Here is a 24,115-nt window from a genome sequence, read left to right as displayed (position 1 = left end):
CACTTCTGCAGCATCCCTCCTGTCGCTCATTCCTGGGAACACACAGTCGGAAACACTGCCCTACAGCAATGTCCAATATCCTTGGCTGGCACACCCTCTCCCTGCCCCAGCGCCACGATCTGGAACTAGAAACATCAGTGTCCAAAGACAGAGCCGTTCAGACTCCCCAAACACTTCCTCTTTGAAAGAACACGTCTCTGGGCTTTCAGATTCACACCGTGGCCTGTGTGTGTCAGTTGGCTTTCATCACTGGAGTGGTTAAGAAGTAGATAGTATGTTTCATAACAGAGACCTACCTGCATGGCATTCTCCACCCCCTGGGGAGATCAGAACCCACGCACACGCGCACCTGCGCGCACACACACACACACGGGAGCAGGGGGGAGAGAAATTCTTTGTGTGAAAGAGAAAATGACCCGAAGTCTTTGAGAAGGAAAATAAAATTGTAAGCGAGGAAGATGAAACCACAGCATGCTGGCTGGGGGAAGGCCCATCATTCAGCTCCAGCAAGCTAATACCCTCCCCTCCTTGGAATTCCAGCTTGTAAATATATTTATAGCTGCTCAGACACAATATGCCGGATGCTAAAAAAAAAAAATCCACTTAGTCATTGTTCCTGGTGAACCAGTTTTGCAAGAGTTAACCCAATCCTTTGCACAAAGCCGAAAAAAGTTTGTCCAAAGCTTTAGTGGGGAAGAGTGGTACTCTTTGCCTACAGGTTAGCTGATTTCAATCAGGCCGGTACAGAGACTAAGGTATTATTTAGGTACAGGGTGAACTGTTTTTGATCTAACTAGGCACGGAGGCATTACCCAGTGTCCTGGCTAGTCTCTGTGCTAATCGACACCTCAGTCTTTTATGAAATCGCCCCGGGAGCCCTGAGGGCCTTGGCTTCTTGCTCTTTGCTCCGCCCATCCCCTCAGGCCCAAGCACAGCCACCTGCTGAAGTGGGAGTTTCCAAGTCAGTTGTGCAACTTTTCCTATCAACTGCTTGAGTGATTAAAGAATTTTAAAGCAAGTCATCTAAATATGACTCCCCTAGGTGGTAAGCCACTTGAGGGCAGGGTCAAGGGCGGCTCAGAATTTCTAAGAAGAGGCACACGGGGCAGAGATGTTACTGGAAGAGGGGTGGTCAGGGGTTGTACGGGGGAGGGGGGGGACCGGACTTGAAATGTTGGTGGCATAAAAAGCACATTGTTTATCCTTAGAGGATGTGCTACAGGAGGATTTAAAAAAAAAAAAAGTTTTTCTGAGAATAATTTTGATAAGATCAAGAAAAATCCCAATTGCCTATTTAGATTACAGATTACAGATTAAGAATGCCAAGGCTGGGGCGCCTGGGTGGCTCAGATGGTTAAGCATCTGCCTTCGGCTCAGGTCATGATCCCGGGGTCCTGGGATCCAGCTCCACGTCAGGCTCCCTGCTCAGCAGAGTCTGCTTCTCCCTCTCCCACTCCCCCTGCTTGTGTTCCTGCTCTCTCTCTTTCTCTCTCAAATAAATAAACAAAATATAAAAAAAAAAAAAAAATGCCAAGGCTGCTGAGTAGAGCGTGTTCCAGGAGGTGGCAATTGAAGGGGCAAGAAGAACCTGGCAGAGCCTATCAAACAACCCTTAGTGCTGGACAGGAAACAGAACTGATTCATCCTGACACCCTGGCTCTTCGCACAGTGTTTGGCCCAGATCGGAGATCTGTCCATGTTTGTTGATGCAAAGGGCGCTGAGCATTGGAGGGAGAGGGGGGAAGGGAAAAAAAAGAACAGAAGGAGAAAGAGGTCAGGGAGGAAAGAGGGAAAGGAGAAGGAAGGGAGAGGAGGAGCGGGAGGAGAGAAGACCGAGAAAAGAGAGGAAAGATGACACATTTGGCACACAAGCTGAGATTATTCAAGATATTTATGGGGCTTCTCGGAGTTTCAGTGTATTTTTACCCTCTTGGCCAAATGCCATGGTTGTCGGAGCTTAATACGATCACAGTTCTTGCTCTGTGGAATTGGGCTTCTTTTTTTTTTCTGGTTCTGAGATGCTTTCTAGAAGTGATTTAATACAGCCTGTTTTGACGTCTTAATGGGGATTCTGCCAGAGGCGTCCTGCTCAGGTGGTACCTTCTCTTGAGGCACAAAGGAAAACTGCCTTCCTTTTGCTGACTTTGCCACCAAAAACATTTTCCTGGGGACCTTCCCCTAATGAGTTCCTTCTGTCCTTCCCAGCTCTGGTTTAGCTGATGGGAAGAGATGTGTGAGTCCAGTTTTAATCACCCCGCCCCCTTGCCTGACTCAGAGATACCAATCAGAAACGCATGTTTTATAGCTCTGTCATTTCCACTCTAGAGAAGAAAAATGACACAAGCCCTGGATTGTGAGGTAACAAGATGAACGATACAGGACAGGCCAGGGAGAGACCAGAGCAAGGACAAGGCCCACCCTGGAGGCTGCTGTGACCCCCACCCCCTTCTAATATAAGGCTCCTTTGTTTCAGGGAGTGCTGCCTTCTGGGCAAGAATGGGCCAATAAAAGGCAAACCATCTGTGTATGTGCTTCTCTCAGATGTCCACAAAAATCCCTATCGCTGTTACCTTCTGGGAAGCTCAAGATGTTGTCATTGTTCCCAATTCTCGTTCCAAAGATTTGCAAATTTAAGAGCATGGTATTGAGTTTTTAAACCTCATCTACTATTGTGGAATAATAATGTAAGCAAGACAATGCGTGTAAACCCATTGTATATGTGTGTTATTATTTATCTCTTTCTAAGTAGAGAGATGGAGGTGAAAAGGAGGTCAGGGTGGGGGCTGGGAGGGAAAGCCTGGCCCAAAGAAGTACAAGAGCCTCATCGCAGGTGGCAGGGGCTCCTTTCACCACACCCAACTCCAGCCACTAAAAGGTTCCACAAGTACGTGGGGGCACTGTGCTAGGTTGGAGGGAATCAAACAGCAGTGGTCCCATCTTTCTAGGAGTCTAAGATTTATGGTGGAGACCAAAAGTGAACAGTTTCAATGAGCACATAATTCCAGCAATGGGAGGTGAACACAATGTGAGAGTTAATCCTATGTACCAACTTGACTCGGCTAAGAAATTCCCAGATAGGTGGAATACCATTATTTCCGGGTTTTCTGTGAAGGTGTTTCTGGAAAAGATGAACATTTCCATTGGTAGATTGAGTAAAGAAGGCTGCCCTTCCCAGGGCAGGTGGGCATTATCCAACTTGTTGAAGGCCTCAGTAGAACAAAAAGCTGAGGAAGGGTGAGTTTGCTTTGTCTGTCTGAGCTGAAATATCCATCTTCTGCCCTCAAACCTCAGCTCTCCTGGTTCCCGGGCCTTCAGACTCTGACTGAATTACACCACTGGCTTTCTTGGTTCACTTCTTGGCCTCCGTCATTGCACGAGCCAATTCTTATAATAAATCTTCTCTTATGTATCTCAATATATCCTACTGGTTCTATTTCTCCAGAAAACCCTGACTAAGATGTAGGAGGATGTGGGAGTATATGTAGGGACTGTAGCAGGGATGAGTGGTCAGAGACTCCTTCTCAGAGGGGTTGACTTCTAAAGATTCACCTTTGGTGTCCCTCATATTCTCATGACCTCCACCCCAGAGCAAGAATGGGTCTAGAAAGTGACAAGGAAATAACCATTCTCTACCTCGGATTCACTTGGTACCGTGTACCAGTCCAGGCTGCCTACGGTTAACAGGTGACCTTTGACAATCCACCTGTGAATGGGTAAGCTTTCCAGTCAAGTTTCATCAGTGATTCCTTTTTTCCTTGGAGGAAAGAGTGATACAAAAGGTTTTTTTGTTGTTGTTTGTTTGTTTTTTTGTCAAAGGAACCATTGCTTGCGAATGGATCATCAACTACATCTGGGTTGATTGAGCCTGTGGCAAAGGAAAATTTTCAACAGGAGAGCAATGTCAAGGACCGGAGCCTCTGAGGTGGGAGCGTCTCTGTAACAATGCTCAGATAATTGCTCCGCATTTCTGTTGCTGCCATGGCAGTTCGGAGCCAAGGGTCCGTCGGGACGGCCGCTCACACTGAAGCACTCAGCAGCTTGGGCACCCATTGGATGAACATCTCTCAACACTCTATCTCTTTTTCTTCACCATCTGTCCTGGAGAAGATCCTGCTCTCACAGTTCTTCCTGTTCCTCTAACTGGTCCCCAATCTGTCATCTCTAAATTGCTTTGTTTCCAAGGAACACCCAGATGAAGCACAGAGCATGACTATAGCCTATTCAAAACAGCAAAAAAAAAAAAGATAGAGAGAAATAGAAAAAGAGGGAAGTTCTGAAAAGTAAGCTTTTGACATAAATATCACTAAAATGCTGCAGAAACAGAAATCCTCATTAAGGGGAGTTGAAATGAGTGACATTTTTTTTTCTGAGAAATGTTTAGGGTCATTGTGAACCATACAAAGGGGTAAAAGACCAGTCACAGCTATTACCTGCTTCCTTAATGGCTTTGAGTGAAGTATGTTCTCTTCCAAGGTCTATGCACAGGACTTAGCAATAGCTGCCCCTTTGTCCCTCAGTCTGGGTCCCTGTGGTGGGTAGAAATGCTGGCATGGCCCACCAATGTCATCATGTACTATGAGACCATTCGTGGGTGGTAGAGTTTGAGGTTGTGCATTCTTTCTACCTCCTCTTATTCCTAAACCCCTATTTCAGAAGGACACACTGCCCATCTGCCTACATCACCCTTCTTTATTCTGAATTAGCCTTCATTTTCCGTAATCTATATTTAAATAGATATGACATTTAAAATTCTGGGCATGGGGTATAAAGGTGGAACAGATGTCCCCAGGGTGAAGTATCTGAGAGAAATGACAGTTGGATGGGCTAGGACTAGACACATACAAAGTGGGTAAAAATGATGAACAGAAAATTCACAAGAGGAAATCCAAACTGCTAATAAACATGAGGAAAAAATGCTCAACCCTACTAGTTATCAAGGGAACTGTCTATTTAAACAATAATGAGATACTATAATAGTCTGGGTCCTCCAGAGAAACAGAACCAATAGAAATATATAGCTAGACATAGATATAAATATATTATAAAAGAATTGGTTCATGTAGTTGTGGAGGCTGAGAAGTCCCAAGCGTTGTAGTCAGCAGGCTAGAGACCCAGCAAAGCTAATGGTCAGTTCCAGTCTGAGTCAGAAGGCCTGAGAACCGGTGGTGTAACTTTTGGCCCAAAGTTGTAACTTCTAGCCCAAGTCCTATTGTGAAGGCAGAGAAGACCCATGTCCCCACTGGAAACAGTCAGGCCTGAAGAGAGGATTCTCCCTCATTCTTTCTTCTATGGATTGAATGAGGCTCACCCCCACTGGGGAAGGCAATTTACTATCAATTCAGATGTTAATATCATCCAGAAACACTTTCAGGGACACGCTCAGAATAACATTTAATCTGGGGCTCCTGGGTGGCTCAGTTGGTTGAGCGACTGCCTTCGGCTCAGGTCATGATCCTGGAGTCCCGGGATCGAGTCCCACATCGGGTTCTCTGCTCAGTGGGGGATCTGCTTCTCCCTCTGACCCTCTTCTCTCTCGTGCTCTCTGTCTCTCATTCTCTCTCTCAAATAAATAAATAAAATCTTTAAAAAAATAAAAAAATAAATTAAAAAAAAGATTAAAAAAAAAAAAAGAAGAACGTTTAATCAAATATCTGGGCACCCCATGGCCCAGTCAAGTTAACACACAAAATCAACCATCACAGATACTATTTCATAACCCCAAATTTTTCACGTAAAAAAAGCAAGCATTGGCAAAGCGTGAAAAGAATCAGAAGAGTATACAAATTGCTTGTGGGAATGTAAGATGGTATCACCTCTTTGGAAAGCCATTTGTCAATCTCTAGTAAAGTTGAGTGGGGGCGCACCCCATAGTCCCACACTGATGAAAGACTTTCATATTTACACAAGGCCAGATGTTCAAGGATACACTTTCTAGCACTATTGATAAAACTAAGAAACATGGGGTTGTGTATCATAGAGTAGATTAAAAAAAAAGTAAACAATCCACGAAGCAATGCGATAAATCTCAAAAATATAATGCCACATTTAAAGAAAACTGAAAAATGATACATACAGTATGATACCATGAATGTAAACATTTAATGAAAATGATAGACTAATAGAAAATATCACTATATTTTTTTTCTGGGTAGATACCTATGTAGAAAATTATTTCAAAAACAAACATGCATAAGGCTGATTCACACCAACTTCGGGATAGTGCAAACCTCTGGAATACAGAAAGGGAGAGAGAAAGAGTGTGTGGGTGGGGGTGGGAGGGAGAGAAAAGTCATAGCAATTGGGTGATTTGGCTGTAACTGAAATTTCACTTACAAAAAAAGGAGATTTGGCAACATGCTGATATTCTCTTAAATCTAAGAGCTGAGTATATAGGTGTTATGTTTTTTTCTCTACTTGTATGAATATTTGAAATTTTCCAAATTAAAAATAGAGTAAATGAATTAAAAAGCAGTATTGTAGTAAGATCCCATAAAATATCATGAGTGATTAAATGAAAGGATACACTCTAAAACAATCTGGGAGACTGTAGACCGAACTATTAGTACTAGTTATCTCTGGGAGAGGCCTTCAGGAGTTTTATTCTCTACTTGCTAAATTTTCCTTTTGTTTGAACTTTTGCCATGATTGTGGATTACCTATATAATCAGAAAAACTAGCCAAAATGTTGAAAAGGGGCAGAAAAGATAAAGATGTAAGGAAATTTACATATAGGCCCTTACTCAAAAAACACCCTTGGACCCCCACTCCTTGGTGTCATTTTTCCAAGAGTAGGCCAGAGGAAAGAAGGAATACGTTTATATTCTTAGAAGCCAATAACTAGCTAAACCCCAATTTTGCAATTATGCAACACCAGCTGCCATTTCTGAACATTCACAAAGAGCTAAAAAAAGAGCTCATTATGTTCCTCTGAAATCTGCTCCTCATCCTGTATTCTCTGTCTGGATGAATGTTGCCACCAGGCTCACCAAGTCCAATCAATTCTACCACCTTAATAACTTTTGTGTCCCATCCCCCACTCTTGTCTCAACGCCCCCTCAAATCATCTCATTGATTGGCTTTTCCTCCTGCCTTAGGGTTTAACCCTTGGACTCCACCCAGCAAACAGTAGTCAGGTCAATCAACCTTTTATTTGATCATATAAATCCGTTCCTCAATTAATTATCTCTACAAAATGTGCCCACGTTTCTCATTACCGACACGATAAGATGCCAACTCTTTAGCGTGGTGTCAAAAGTCTGAAGACCTTTCTGGGCTAGCTCCTGCCTACCTCCAGGCTGACCTCTTTCCAGGCACCCATCAGCCTATAATTTCTCTGCAGTTACCTGTGGTTTCCTGGACTTCACTCCGTGTCTTCTTTAAAGGCTCTGTGGTTGTACTTCCTCTGCATAGGGACATCGACTTCACCAGTAAGCTCAGCCCAACACTTTCTTTATGAACATGTTCCTGGTTCTTACACACATGCACGCACGCACTCCCCTGTCCATTTGGTCACAGAGCTTAGCTCTTTTCACTGCCCCCCCACCCCCGCTCTTGTTTTATGGATTTAATAATTCTCCAATTATCTCTGAGTATACTGAATAGAAGCTGTTGTCTTTAATTATTTAGTTTTTACGTGGTGTCTATTTCTCAAATTCCTTCCACTTTCACAAGATCAATTTGTTTTTCTTGGATTACCTTATTCATGCTGCTGGTTTCCCAAATATGTCTGGTAATTCTAACTCCCACTATTCGATTTACCTTTCAATTTCTAAATTTTTTTTTTTTTTTAGAATCTCTTATCTGCTGATAATGTCCCTTTCTTTCTCTTTGCTTAGAGGTTTATTTCTTTTTTTTAATATTTAAGAGATTTATTAAAGCATCTTATCACAAAGATGGAAACACATACAGATTAGAAACATGCAACTGTCATCTTCCACAATCAAGTTAAAATGTTATGTATTTCTCCCGTTTTCAAAGCTGAAACCTTCAGATATCAGTACATCGACACCTTTATTTCTGGGAGGTGTGGGAAAGCACTATTCATATATACAAATGTCCGGTCCACCACCTTGGGTCAGAAAACCAGCCTACCATCCTAGAATCCACTAAGTCAACAAACCTTTCCTAAAAATGAAAAATAGGCAAACACATGAATTTCTCAAGACCCAAAATATTTAAGAATATAAATCAAGAATATTGTAGTTAAGCAATAATTATTTATATTAACTCTGAAGCTTGCAGGGTAAGCTTTTTCAAGGAAGAGGCTACCTCCACATCTTTGAACCACAGGGCCTAACACAGTGCTTAACCAAGAGCATGACTCAATAAATAGTTGTTGAATGAAAACAGCATTAACAGAAGTTCTTGAAGCAATCCTCTGGCTTTCTTTTGTTGTGATCCTATCTATACTAGAGTATGGTTCTAACCTAGCTTCCTTTTTAACTGGGAGGTGGAGAAATTAGACCAAAACAAAAGTACAAGAAACATGTGTGGAGTAGAAATTCCTACTTCTCTTGTGTCGAGGAATGTATTTTCTTGATAGGTGAAGTGTGACTGAGCCTGGGGCAGAAGGGAGCATGTTGAAGGGGGAAATTCAGTTTGGGGGTGTGAGAAGAGGCAGAGGAATAAGCAGTAAATTTGAGAAAGACAGCTCGCCACGAAATCCAAACCATTTGTATCTGGGACATCCTGAGCATTTCTCCTTTTCCCCCCAAAATTCCCAAAGAAATAATACTCAGTGTGGACCCCATACCCTCTTCTTCCCCTCCCATACTTCCACCTACTTGTAGGTTTTTAATCCCACATTCAATGCTTATAGTTCACAAATGTGGAAATTTGGCCAAAGTGTAAATTTAATGTATGTAATAAAACAAAATCTAGGACTGGAATGTCCAGGAGATTACAATCACATTTGAGAGCCCCAAGGTAAAGTCTTCATTAATGAACAAAAAAATCAAGAGGCACAACTGTTTATTTGAGACAAAAGGAGTATAGAGTATCTTAGCTATCTTTAGCTGGAGAGCTATTTTGTGGATGGTGCTAAATAGCCATTTATTCCTTCTACAGGGGGGAAGAAGGACTAGCTTTTGCTGAGTGTCAAATATCTGAAACTATTCTGAGAAAGAAGTTACAATAATGAACAACGAAGACTGTGCTCAAAAAGTTTAAAGACTAGCTGCGAATACAGACAAGCAAATAGGGCAGCTACAAGGTGTGATGTGTCCTACAATAGGGTGATCCCCAGGAGTTATGAAAACATAAACAGGAACAAAGTCTTGCAGGCAGAGGTCAGGGCAGTGTTCCCGGGGACATCTCTAAAATCTAAAAGATTAATGCATATTATTCATGGTAAAGTTTGGGGGTAGTTATCATAGAAAAGGGAAAGAGAATCTCATAGCAGAGAGAGCAGCCCTGAGGCCAGAGGGGAAAAAAAAAGGTAAAAAAGTCCTACTAGGACCCCCATATGTCTGGGAAATCATCTGAGAGGTGGAGGGTAGTGAGACCTGAAAGAGGAGAAAGAGGCAGGAGAACCACCAAGGGACTTATGCCCTCCCACTAGAGAGCTTAAACTTGACATGAGGGCAGTGTAGAGGGCAAGGAAAGTTTGAGATGAAACAACAAGATCTGATTTGTATTTCAGGAAGGTCTCTATGGCTGTATTGTGTGGAATGTATTAAGAGTTGAAAATGACTGGCCATGTACCCGGTACATGGAGCTCGAGGAGGATTCTGTGGAGCAACCTCGGAGAGACGAGAGTGGTCCTAGACTAAAATACTAGCAGCAGATCAGAGAGAAGTGGATGGAATCCCTTTGAAAGATATGTCTGTGGCAGAATCAGTAAGAGCCGGGAAAAGAACCTAAAGCCACACACTAAGTAAGCTTCTTGTTCAGGGTCCAAGGGGCTGCAGAATGGTCAGCTATTCACAGTGGGGTCTCCTTGTAGACTCTTCCTGTTTCTAACCTGTTTCTCCTTCACTCCCCTCATTGTTGAGTCTCCCCTTTCCATATAGGGGATATTCTTTTAACAACTCTGATTCCCTCTCCATCTTCCCCCCTCCAACCCAAGTGACTGGTCTCTCATCTCACCTTCCTGCCCACCCCAAAGCTACACACAGCTCAAAGCTAAGTGGCTCCTAATTCAGTTGCTTCTTGAAGGCTTCCATAGAAAAGACAATGACAGCCCTTGATTTCCCAGGAACTTCGGAAGAATTAAGGGCAGGTGAGGGAGTGGAAGAGGGATTTCCAGGCAATTGATCTCTTTTAAGACCTTACCTCCACTGGGAGTCAGTCCTGTCTCTTGATTTATCCAATAATTGCACGTGGGTACATGGACACACAGAGTGCTCAAACACACACACACACACACACACACACACACCTCCAAAGGACAAATATTAGTTCTCAAACATAGATGCTCTATGAAATGATAAGGGAAGAGCTCAAAATTTTCCTACTTCACAGTTTGCAAGGCATAGAGTCAGTGTTTTATTCCCTCCTCAGCTTTTGAGTTGAACTTCTTTCGTGTTGGCAGTCATAAGAAAGGACCCATTGCCAAACCTGGATAACACCTCTCCAGGTCACTATTCTCATGATCACTATTCGAAGCTTCGAGATTTCTTGTCCTAAAGTCCTTTATGAAATTCTTCCTCAAAGTTGCTCATCATTCTCTGTTTCTGTCTGGGATAAAGAATGGTAGGTTAGTTTTACTGTTTCAGATGTATCTATCGGTCATCCTCTTCTGGCCAAATAATGGAAATTGTTTAGTGGCAGCGCAATACTGTGGAAAGGACACTCATTTAAGTAAGACCTGGCCTTAAAATGTTCACTAACCTCCTGATATTGAGTGAACTTTTTCTCTGAGCCTCAGTTTCCTCATCAATACATGACAGGTGGGGGCGCCTGGGTGGCTCAGTCGGTTAAGCGGCCGGCTCTTGATTTCAGCTCAGGTCATGATCTCAGGGTCTTGAGATGGAGCCCTGCTTTGGGCTCCATGCTCAGCGGGGAGTCTCCTTGGGGATTCTCCTTCTCCCTCTGCCCCTCCCCCTGCTCCCACACTCTCTCTAAAAATAAAACAAATCTTTAAAAAAAAATGACAGGTAACATGGGTTAGTTTGTTTTTCATAATCAGTTTATATCGAGTGTAAATATATATGTAAAAGTAGTTGACATGTATAGTGGGTGTTCAAAAATATATGGTATTTATTTTTGATTAAAGTCAGAAATCATCTAATGCAACCATTAATTTTTGCTAATGAAGATGCTAAAGCACAGAGAGGGGTAAGATTTTCCCGGTCCCACAAAGTGGCAGAGTCAGAAATAGATGCCAAGTCTCCTGATTCTTGCTCAATGTTCTTTCCATTACACCTTCTGTAGTGAGCCTGGAGTATGTGTTTAAGGAGTTGGAAGCCTTTTATTATAGAATCTGTGCCCCAAGGACATGCCCCCCCGCCGCCCCCAAATGTCTAGGCTAATGCCAGTTATATTCAATGTCCATGTGGCTTTGCCTTGGATGGAAAAAATTTTTTCCAGCACCACCTATCCTATTATTCTGTTTTGAAAGGGTAATCTGTCAGGTACATCAAACATTAAAAGCAGCGGGAACATTCTGAGGTTGTAGTGTGTATATTTTTCTCATCGATTAAATCTTCACTCCTCAGCTATCAGGCAGAAGGGAGGAAAAACTGTTCCCCTCCTCCCCTAAAAGGAGAAAAGCTTTTAAAACAGTTGGCAGAATCCACTATGCAAAGTGGAAAAATAAAATTTTCAAGCAACATCAGATGAGAAAGGCAAAAGAACACATGTGCTCAGGATAAAGTTTGTTTTCTCTTGGGCTAAAATATTGCTGCTTCATAATTCTAAGCTATTATCATTAGAGCCAGATTGTAGCCAACAATTTTATCAACACAATTTAATGCTTTCCCTAGGTTACCGTTATCAGGAAAATAGAGTGGAAGTTTTCAGCTGATCTCATCAAATCACAAAAAAAAACCCTGACATTGGTGAAAATGCAATGTTTCTAAATGGCAGAGAAAAGGATTGATATGCAAGACTCAAATTTTCTTCTTCACGCACAGCTGATATGTGTGACAGGAGTTATCACCAGCATTTTGATACGATCACCTAAACAATTGTCCTCAAGGAAGGCCTAAGCTCTTGAATGTCCTGCTGGCATCTCAAATTCAATACATGCAAATTAAAATCCAGTACCTTTCTCCCCTCCCCCAATTTATTCTTCTTCTCGTATTCCCAATCTTAGCAAAAGCTCCATCAATCCCTGAAGACATCAACTCCTTCTTTCTTCTCCTGTCTTCCTCCCATCCCAAATGGTCTCTTAAGTCCATTTTTTAAAGCCCTGAAATGCCACCGCGGAATCCACTGCCACCATGTTAATTCTGACTTTTATCATCTCTTGATCTATTGGCACTTGGGTTTGATGAATTGGTCCCTGAGAGTCTGTTCTTATCAACCTCTAATCTATATTTCTTATGGCACCCAAATTGCTACTGTAGAATGTAAAGCTTATGATGGTCTAAGATTTTCTGTGGCTCCTTGTTGCCTAATAAGACCAATTTTTCATCTGGTCTAAAAGAATTTTTTCAATCCACCCAATCCACTTTCCAACCTCCTCTCTTTAGCAACTACCACCATGACCATGCAGTTGAGGCTTTGACCATCCCCAAAGTATTCGTTGTTCTCTATGCTTTTGTTTATGCTGTACTTTCTGCTTGTAAGTGCTACATTTGAACCCCCATGTCTCCCTGGTAACTTTCTTCTTAACCTGAAAGACTCAAATTCCCCATCTCTGTCAAGTTTTCTTTGAGAATCCCCAAAGACTTAGTTGGGTCTTTCTCTGTATTTCCATACCACAGTTAATAAACTGCTATTGTGTCAATTATCCTGCTACATTATTATTATTTTTTTGGTAGGGAATTCTTTGATGAGTTAGTTTGTATCCTCCTTGTATCCCTAGGTCCTAATACAATCTCTGACACAGTAAGATTCAAATGTTTGTGAATCAAACTACTGATCCCTTTCGGGGTGAAAATAAATGAGAGTGATTTTCATGTATAATCTCACTTAAATTTCCAGTTATGAGAAAAATAGATTGGTTCTCAAGTAATGTACCATGGCATAAAGGTGTGCTGCTAAATATATAAAATGTAAATTACACAAAATTATGTAAATTATGTAAGGGCATGGTCTCTGCACATCCATTAGGTAGCAAGTTGAATGGATCATATAACTGAACACAGGATAGAATAACCTTGATGCATACAAGAGCTTTAAAAGTATACTGTAATGCATAGCCAGTGACCCTCAAAGTGCTTTTTTTTTTTTTTAATTAGAACCCGCAAGACCTTTGCCTTGCTATGTAAAAGAGGGTATAGTCAGAGCAGACAGTTCATCTTAAATGAGAAGTCCATGTTCAAGGGCAACCAAGTGTATAGAATGGCAACTATGGGTGTCTTCTAGCAGTGAGAGAGATTGTTAGACTGTAGACATTGTAATTATTGCTAACTGCTTTGGGGCCTTTCAACATCTCCAACTCTGTATTGGAAACATCCTGTATTTGAAAGCATGCCTAAAAGGTAGAGAAATGATTGAGGCAGAATTGTGGAATATTAGTTTGAAAATGACAGCCTGGATTTCAATCCCAGCTCTGAAGTCACTACCTCCGTTGACTTTGCCAAGTCATGTTAGCCTTGTTGGCCCTCAGATTGGCCAGCTCTATGATAAGACAGGACCTACTTCATAAAATTGTGGGAATTAATCAAGCCAAAAACAGAGTCTGGCTTGGAGCAAGGCCCTAGTAAATGTTACCTACTGTTATCTGTTGACACTGTTGGTGTATTTATTTCTATGGTCGGTAGTGAGACCTACGTGCTAGCTTCGTTTCATCTGCCTTCCCTGCTACTGCTGTGATCTCCTAAATTTGTTATTTTTAAAGATTTTATATATTTATTTATTTGAGAGAGAGAGAGAGAACATACACAAGCGGGGGGCGGGGGGAGGAGCAAAGGGAGAGAAAGAAGCAGATTCAGGGCCCAACCCAAGGACCCAGGGCCGAAGGCAGACACTTAACTGAGCCACCCAGGCACCCCTGCGATCTCCTAAATTTAATAGTGTAACTTGCTTACTTCTGGTTCCTCCACTTTCCTGAAAATCTACTGTGATTCAGAGAAACAGAGCAGAAAGCTAAACACAGCTGAGTTCATGTTTCCTCTCTCTCCACAAATTCAAGAACATAGTCCTGTATCTGATTAGAAATACCTATTTTCTGGGAAAATCAAATCTAAGCATCTCTGGCTAATAGGTTTCCCTTCAGAGGACTGGTACAATCAGAGAGATAAAACAATAATTATCAAGTTTACTTGGATGGTAAAGTGAAGTTTGGTTGAGGAGATCTGGTGAAACTTGCAAAACACCACTTGGGCAAGCAGACAGGAGATAAATACCCAGAGGGGAAAAAATGACAACAACTCTATCAAAGATACTTATAAATTGAGAATACATCAGGGCGAAGTTCAGGCTGACTCGGGGTATATAAGGACATAGGAGAACATTAACTTTTATCTGACCAATGTTAAACAAAGATCAATGGCCAGAAATATTTATATACGTGTGTGGAATGCCACAGTACCTCCATGCATTGCTCCCACAATCAGATGTGTGTAATTTGACTCTTGAAAGTAAGTAGTAGTAACCTATGACTCATGACATAATTGTTTTCATCCAATCATCAGAGTTTGACAGTTGCACATGGCAGGTATTAACGCCTACCTCTTGGGGATACTGTGATAATGAGTGTTTTCAACAATGTTTCCAGTTGAGAGCCAGAAACAAATGAGGGGCGGTGTCTCGTGGTTATCAGACCCAACTATTATTCCTTTTTCTGTAATCAAGGATACAACAGGCCCAGGGCCTCCTAACATACCTATTTATGAATGAATGATATTCCTCAGCCAAATAAAAGCTTTCAGACAATAGGACTCTACCCTCAATTCAGCCTGAAATCAGTATGTTCCAAAATGAAAAGCCTCCTAAGCACATCTAGGTCTGTTTTTTTCACCCATTATCAATGACACCCTTGTCACATCTGGACACTTCTTACTCCTCACAGCATTTGACATCATTGGCCCCTACCCTCTTTCTTTAGTATTCTTTTATTTTCTCTTATTTTCTTTATTATTATTATTATCTTTTTAAGATCTCATTTATTTATTTGAGAGAGAGAGAGCACAAGAACACGAACGGGGGGAGAGGGGCAGAGGGAGAAGCAGACTCCCCGCTGAGCAGAGAGCCCAACGTGAGACGTGGGCTCGATCCCAGGACCCTGCTGAGCTGAAGGCAGATGCTTAACCAACTGAACCACCCAGGCGCCAAGCCCCCCTCCCCCGCCACCCCCACCGCCTTTTTAATGTATTTTTATTTAGATGGCAGGTCTTTGGGTGAATGATTTTCCTTCATCTCAATTTTCCAAAATTTAACCATTCTTTTTTTTGTGGCCACTATGATATCATATTTTTTTCTTTCAAGTTTTTATTGAAATTCCACTTAGTTAACATATAGTGTATATTAGTTTCAGGTGTAGGATTTAGTGAGTCATGGCTTCCATACAACACCCAGTGCTCATCAAAGGTGCACTCCTTAATCCCCATCACCTATTTCCCCCATTCCTCCACACACCCCCCTCCACTACCTCCTGATATATTTTTCTGGGTTTGGTGTCTGTTTTGTAGGTTCTTCCTTGTCTGTCCATTTTAGTTTGTTCCTTTTCTAGGTCTTGCTCTTTGTTTTCTGGATTCTCTGCTTCTGAACAGTATCACCCATTACTATTATGGTTTCTCATATGAGAAGCACTGGGTGAGGAAGGAGCTCAGAGTAGGACCTGGTCATCACAGAGGGTGTTGTGGAATATGTGATATTTCATTTGATTCCTTAAGAATGTGGTAAAAGGGGATCATAAAGTTTCTGGTATAAAATTCAAGTTATGCTTGTGGAAAATACTGTCTCTCATTTTATTGTCTGTTCCAGCTTGCTCTTCATAAAGGAAATGTTTTCCTCTGAAGGAAATTAGTTAGTTTTCATCTTAGTGCCTCAAATCTAAATGAAGTCCATTTTATTTATTTATTTTTTAAGATTTTATTTATTTACTTGAAAGAGAGGTAGAGAGAGAGCACAAGCAGGGGGAGTGGCAGGCAGAGGGAGAGGGAGAAGCAGGCTTCCCGCTGAGCAGGGAGCCGGATGCAGGGCTCAATCCCAGGACCCGGGGATCATGACCTGAGCCAAAGGCAGCCGCTTAACCAACTGAGCCACCCAGGCGCCCCTAAATGAAGTCCATTTTAAAGAGTTATAGAATAAAAGACGCTCGGCTCATTCCGTACATTAAAATGTGCTCATCTGAATTCAATAAGGTATCGAACTGAACAATTATGTGACTCTTTAGTCCTTCAGCTTTTCAAATAAGAATTCTTGTGATGGCCGAGTAGCTGCTCCCATTTGGAGAGAAAAGTGCACTTTATTTGCATTTCTTATATTCAAATGAGTAGCTGAGAAAGGAAATTACACAACTTTTCAAAATAAGGTTTAACTTACAAACACAATTTCCAAGATATTAATATTTTAACATAATTCTTTTGCATCACACACACACACAGGATAAACATTTTAAAAAGAGATCTAGGGGCAATTGGGGGGCTCAGTCGGTTAAACATCTGACTCTTGATCTCAGTTCAGGTCATAATTTCAGGGTTGTGAGATCGAGCCCCGCTTAAGATTCTCTCTCTCCCTCTGCCCCTCCCGCCCCCACTAGTGTGCTCTCTCTCTCCCTCTCTCTCTTTCCAAAATAAAATAAAATAAAGTCAAATAAAATAAAAAGAGATCTAAATATCTCTCAACAAAAGCCAGAACAGGAGGTAGGAGAAAAGTCAGCTCGGGAGGGTGTGGATTTGGATGGTTTCCCCAAAGGAGACAAGTGGTGCAGCATCTGGATGACTCTGCAATTTTGTGGAACATTTTTATATTTGCAAAGTGCTTTAGAATAACTCCTCCTGACAAGCATGTAAGCCAGATAACCATTATCATGCTAGTTTTTTCAAAAGATGAAATAGAGATCAGTGAAGCAATCTGCCCTCTTCCAAGAGAAAAATGGCAAGTGGTAGCAGATTAAACATCACTGAGCCTGAAATTCCATTTTGCTGGGTGAGCCCCAGCGCCCAGGACAACCAGTTGGATGAGGGTGGCTCGGCAGTTGCCAAATTTCGACAGACAAAGGAGAGCACAATGTGATAGTTCATCCGGATAATTTAGGTCAGAACTCCCCCATGACCCTGGAATCTCAAAAACAATGTAACCTGATCATGGCACAAACTCAGGATGTTATACTCAGCCTTCCTGAGGTGGTCCACCAAGACATGAGTGCTCCTTCCAAGCGGCAGGGAAGAAGTTCCGCTCACATTTGCTTGGGCTGAGATAAGTCACAGGAGGGATGGGAATCGTGCTGAGAGGGAGGCCTTCCCTACACAAACAGGCGAGTCAGACTTGTTTCCTGTGCCTCCGGTTTGGACAACTGAAGAAGGGTCTTTATTTTACACTTGGCTACCTCTATGGTGTGCTGGGGAAAATCTGTACTCTGTTCGAATAAAACCCGAAACGTGATTTAATGCTTATATTTAAATAAGTTAATATTGAAATGTACGATTACATGCCTCATTAAAATAATTGCTCCCAGGGACCCTGGTGGGCTCTGACCTGCTCCACACTGGCCCAGCTCTGGAAGCCCACGGAGACAGCAGGAGCACTAGCCCAAGTGCTGGGTATCGCTCAATGTCAGTGCAAATTAAAGGGAAACAAAGCAGCTTGTTTTTCCTCTGCAGCCTTTCTCGAACCAAAACACGGGAGGACCTGAGCCAACTGCCATGGGCAAAGCCGCCAGTGGCAATGAGTCACTGGAAATCTTGAATGTTTGCTAAGTAAGGTCTTCTGTAGTTTCCCAGATCACACAGCCCAGGCCCCTCCTTCCTCGACCAGCCCTGACTCACTCGGGAGAGGGCTGAAGGCCTGTTGCCTCTGTCTGCATCCCGAGACTCACCACCTAGCTCTGGGAGACACTGGTGTGGAGCTGGTCTCGTTTGCTTTTGAGTTCTTAATGTTATTTTGCGTCGTTTTTTGGTCGTTGTTGTTTAGTGGTGATAGAATGAGGGCATCAAGTATCTGGAAAGGACCGAAGGTTTTTTACACCAGCAGGGAAGTCATCACCCAGAATCCTGTTACTGCAACCTGTTAGCACCTCTGTCACTTCTTACACCAAGCTTTCTCAACCTCAGTGCTGCTGACATTTTGGACCATTTCAGTCATCGTCATGCGTTCGCGGGTCAGATCCACTTAGCTTCTGATCGACTGATTTCTCTAACTCTTCTCTTTGTGCAACTTTTGTATTCTTACCTGAGTGTCAGACAGGAGAGACACAATCAACACTGTCTTCGCAGGCTCTTGAACTTCAAGCCAGTAATCGTTCCTAGCATGCCGAGTGATTCTTCCCGGCTCTTCATGCTTGGCCCCCGCAGACAGTGACGGGCTGCATGGGTGACAGATTGTGTTTTACTAAAAGGAAACCTAGCTTTCTTAATTTACAGTCCTTCTGCTCACGGGCATGCAAGAAATTCCCAAGGGTTCTTGTGTTTCAGAACCTGGTGGCCTCCCTGGTTTTTTTGTTTTGTTTTGGTTTGGTTTTTTTCCTGTTCCTCATTCGTTTTCTATCTCATAGGGCAATGATCCAGTGATTTAGGGTACATTGTCTTCCCTCTTTGTTCTGACCCATTACTCTAAATATGAGCCCTGAATTTCTCTCCTGGAAAACCCCTGCTTCTATTCAAATTCAAACTCCCATCATCTCCCATCTGGATGGAGGGAATTATCTTCTTGCTTCTACCCTTGTTCTGCTATAATCCATAATCCATCCTTCACAGAGCTCTTATTTTTTTTTTTTTAATGTAAATAGGACTATGCCACTCCTCTGCTTAGAATCCTCCTGTCGCTTTCTGTTACATTTAAAATACAAATTCCTTGCCCTAGCCCACAAGGCCTCATGTCCTGCCAACCCCCCCACCCCCTCTGCTCTAACGACACTGGCCTTGTGGTTGTTCTCAGACATTCCAAACTCTGCCCACCTCAGGGTCTCTGCACTTGCCCTTTCTTCTGCCTGGAATGCTTCTCCCCCGTGTTCCTGTGACGGCCTCCTTCTTATCATTGATGCCTCATCTCCAAGATCAATTCTTCAGAGAAGGTTCCCCCTTATTAATGTACTTACCCCTGCCTGGACCTCGGTCACTCTGGGTCATGGTACCTGGTTTCATGGCCTTCCTAGTATTTATTGTTCCATCTTCATCTGAAGAATCCTATTTATTACTACCTTTCTTTTCCCTATTCCCCACCACAACGCTTCTGTTTTCTTCACTACTGGATCCTTATTCCCAATACCCACCCAGCAGACAGTCCATAGGTGCTCAATAAATATTTTTGAATGAATGAATGAATGATACACCTACAGAACACTTCTGCAAATAGAATTTAGGATCCTTGGCATCCTGTTCTAATCACCATCACCCCCCCATTCAAATTCACCCTTCACTTCCTGCCCATCTTCGTTGTGCTATATAATACGAGAGTCATACCCAAAACCTTGAAGTGCTCACTTGGTGACTTCAGTTTAATAACACATGCCCTATCTGCCTCTAAGTGAGTCACTTAGACTTCATAAAATTTCCCAGTGACATAAGATGTCACCAAGAGTCCTGCTTCTTCTTCTTTTTTTTAACCTTAGTCATGCATTCATTTACCTGAGTAACATCATCTAGTAGTTAGGCCCAAAGCCAAAAGAACCCAAGGAAACAGTTACTTAGCAAACTTCACTTATTTGCATGGGATTGCTACTACCATCTACCTCACCCGGATGTTGTACGAACAAATGAGATATTAACTGTGGAGCATGTTCATCTTAATAAGAAACATTCATACACAGGAAAAGGAAGCTATTGATTTTCTGACTTTCCAACATGTCATTTATATGCCTTTTACTAATAATTACATTAAGAAAGGCCAACTTTTGTGCCTTTCTCATAAGTCAAGGGAAATCTAGTTGCTTAAGGCACCCAAGAGATTCCAACTCAGAGTTCAAGAATGTTCAGGAATAAAGAAGCAGAGTAAATTTCAGGAATTTCTACCTCCTTCACTCTGTGGAGACTTCAACTGTTGTCATAGACCATAGAACATCAGACAGCAAGGAAGCCCTTAAAAATCACCTGTTCTAACCCCTTTATTTTATAGATGAGAAAGTAAAACCCGTAAAATCATGGACCAGAGTCCTCTTCAAGCTTGTAAGTGGCCAATGCCTGCCTAATGCCAGCTTCCCCTACTTTCACTCCAGAGATGGTTCTGTGATAGAGGCCTTTGCTACTCACGTGCCCTTATTCTATTATTGTCCTTTAACTTCCAAAGGTCATGGGTGCAAACCAGGAAGGGGGAGTAAAATGCTAAGATCAAGATCTCACCAAGAAAAAAGCACATCATTCTTCCTAATATTTCCAGATTTTGGTCTTTTAGTGAGAAATAACCACTCTCGTTGAAGGTATGCAAATAGGCATCTGGAAAGAATTCAGGTCAGCGTGGTCAACATTTCAAAACCTTGGCTAACTTGGATGCCAGCTCTCTGGAATGCTCAGCAAGCTGGAACAACACTGGATGCAGAAATAAATAGCGTGGGGCAAAAATTTAAGGAAAAAAAAATGTTAACTTGAAAAGTATTTTTGGCTGGAAAGAGCCGCCCTTAATTATTCAGTAATTGAATGAGCAGTAAGTGAGCATAGCTGAGAAAAACCAAAGATCAAAAGACAACACCCAGTACAATGATGCCGGTCAATTCCTTGCAAGGAAAAAAAAAAAAAAAAAAGAATAGGAACTAGTGCTTATAAAATATCAAGACTCTGAGGAATTAAAAGTCAAGAGTGTGTGTGCTATATGGACTGTGAAGAAATATTAAGTTAGGTCTTTTCTACCCTTTTTGAGAATGCAGAGCAATTGTAAATAAAATTTTTTAAAGGACTTCCATTTGCACAAGTTAAAATCAGTTAGCTCAAAAACAGAATTCGTTTCTAGATAGCTGTCGGGTGAGACCAGTACTTAGACACACAGATACACACACACACACACACAGCATAGGAAGGATAAATTGAAAATATACCAAATAGAATTGGTACCGTGATTTCCAATCATTATGTGTCTAGGGCCGCAGAAACCCAATTACCTGTAAGAGAAAAATCTAGATGAAAGTAACCAGAGTAGTTGCTATACGTTGAATCAGCTACTTCCCACCTGTTAATACAGAAGAGATAAATTTAAAATAAGCCTTTAAAATGTCAAGCTGGGGGAAAATGTATCAGCGGAAGTATAGTCAGGCTCTGATAAAATATGAACACACTATCGTGGCATGAATTCTACTTTCTCTTCTAGTTCATGCTTCATTTTCTTCTTCTTCTTCTTTTTTTTTTTTTTTTTTTTTGGTCCTTCTAAAATCTAGCAATAGAGAAGACTAGAGAATCCATAGCTGGGCTATTTCACAAATAAATGGATTTCTTTTGTAATAGTTGAAGTTAAGTGAAATGTTTAACTCTACATTCAGTTTTCTTCATCCTGGGGTGGTTAAAGTAGCCGAAAAACCAAAAACCAAACAAACAAAAAAAACCCAATAGCATGGCAACTAATATGTGAATATGCTTTATATGTTGGAACACTAAACTTATATTTTAAAACATGAAGAACTGAACCCTAAAAGGCTCATCGTATGCAATGTTAAGAATTATGTGTGTGTGTATATATGTATATATGTGTGTGTATGTATATTTACACGTATATTTAATACTTACATTTTGTTTTATTTTTTTAATACTTAAATTTTAAAGTAAATCTTCATCACATATAAAAAGAAGAGCGTTGAGATTTGCTGACACTAGCCTTTTTTTAATATGATAAAGAGAATAACCATATACATCAGAACAGAATTAATCACAATGTGCTAAAATCTAGTTATTATTATACCTTAGTACAAACAACATAGGTGGTTAGTTGGTTGGTTTCACCAATAGCAAGCAATTCAGAGTAACTCACACTGTGCGTTTACCAGGCCCAAGCTCAGAGCATTCCCCCCAAACCCCTCTTTTGTTGCGGGTAATAGACAAACAGTTATATCTTAAGACACACAGCAACTGCAAGAGAACTTGTGCGGAGTAGTTTCAGGGCCTGTTGTACTCGTTTTCCATTACTGTAACAAACTACCGCAAATTAAGTGGCTTAAAATAGCACAAATTTGTTATTTTACCGTTCTAGAAGTCAGAAGTCCCAAATCAATCTCACTGGGCTAAAATGAGACGTCAACAGGACTGCCTTCTTTCTGTAGCCTCCAATTTCTAGAGGCCCTTTGCTGCATTCCCGAGCTCACGGCCCCTTCCTCTATATTCCAAGCCAGAAGCAAAGTAGCATCTTTAAATCTCTCTGTGTCTTTAAATTTGACTCTGACCTCTGTTTCTATCACCGCTTCTCCTCTGACTTCCCTGCCTCCCTCTTTCCTTTATCAGGGTCCTTGTGTTTACATGAAGACCACCCAGATAATCCAGGATAATGTCCCCATCCCATCCCCAAATCCTTAATTTAGTCACATCTGCAAAGTTCCTTTTGCCACTCCAACCTAACATGTTCATAGTTTCCAGGGATTCAAAAGTGGGACATTTTAGGGAGGCCATTATTCTGCCTACGCCCTTACCATTTTTCACTCTCTCTATCCACTTCTTCAAGCTGGAGCAGATTTCATTTCAAATCCACAAGTTACAAAAAAAATCTTGCTTCACCTCTGTGTCTGGATATAGGGGCTGACTGCCCTGCATCCCTCAGTGAATTCAAGTTGAGATTCTGCCTTCATTTAAAATGTAATGTGTCTGGACTTACTAAAGAAGAGACTGCACAATTAAATTCCTTAATGAAATACACTTTCTGATGATCAGTTTTGATGGGAATATACGAGTGTGCAATACAGACTTCTCAATGCACTTCTGATGAGTAATAAAACCCAAAAGAGATGTTTGTGAATATGTTGCTTCCTTGAAACACTAGTCTCTGGGGATCTTTTCTTTTTTTTAAAGATTTTATTTATTTATTTCACAGAGAGAAACACAGCAAGAGAGGGAGCACAAGCAGGGGGAGTGGGGGAGGGAGAAGCAGGCTTCCCGAGGAGCAGGGAGCCTGACTTGGGGCTGGATCCCAGGACCCTGGGATCATGAACTGAGCCGAAGGCAGACGCTTAACCACTGAGCCACCCAGGTGCCCCTCTCTGGGGATCTATTGCTCCTTATGAACCATTGTAAAATCTCCCTTCATTCATTTATTCCACAGATATTATTGCCTGCCCACGATGTGCCAGGCACTGTGGAAGGCACTAAATACAAAGGTGAGCAGAAGGGATATAGTTTCTTCCTTCATGGGGAATGCAAACTATAATCTAGTGGAGGAGACAGACACCTCACATAAACAAACAAATAAATATATAATTGCAAAATGTTATAAATGTTCTACAGGAGATAAAGAGTATTTGGAGCTGAAGATGAAATGGAGGGGCATGCATATTCAAACCAGGGAAGATTGCTCTTAAGAGTGTGTATGTACCCACGGCTGGGAAACTGTATTTAGGAAGTTTAGGAGCAGTAATAAAACTGATTAAAATCAGCCTGCTTTTTATCATCATCATACATTGGCAAGTCTAAACAGTATCAATAATAAAACACTTCTCCCAGAAAAAAAAAAAATCTTTTGTTGATCTAAGTTCTAAACAATCGCTAACAGTTATGTTGAGTTTTGATAAAATACACATAAACTAAAAATTAGCACATTTTTATTACCTACCCTTTAAGACACACTGTTTTCTACATGGAGGTTAATTTGAAGAACCAGCTATACTAATCAGCTCCCAATGCACACAGACTCAGTGCTATGGTCTGAATGTTTGTGGCCCCCCAAATCTGTATGTTGATGCCTAAATCCCCAATGTGGTGTTTCTTGGGGGGATAATTAG

At 41.6% G+C, this 24,115-nt stretch overlaps 1 long non-coding RNA gene across 1 annotated transcript; it reads right to left on the bottom strand.

Moving 5' to 3' along the window:
- Positions 1-10,119: 10,119 nt before the first annotated feature.
- LOC123849324 (uncharacterized) lies at positions 10,120-21,309 on the bottom strand. The gene is made up of 3 exons (XR_006792031.2): positions 21,239-21,309; positions 18,445-18,577; positions 10,120-10,677 (listed from the first exon to the last, which is right to left on the bottom strand). It is a non-coding gene; the product is annotated as an uncharacterized LOC123849324 (long non-coding RNA).
- Positions 21,310-24,115: the final 2,806 nt, after the last annotated feature.

The sequence above is a fragment of the Mirounga angustirostris genome, unplaced genomic scaffold (genome assembly GCF_029215605.1).
Source record: "Mirounga angustirostris isolate CCGP_5_RB_7025 unplaced genomic scaffold, mMirAng1.0.hap1 SCAF_15, whole genome shotgun sequence".
NCBI lineage: Eukaryota > Metazoa > Chordata > Mammalia > Carnivora > Phocidae > Mirounga > Mirounga angustirostris.
Note: the sequence above shows the minus strand (reverse complement) of the source record. Positions and strands in the feature narration are given on the sequence as shown.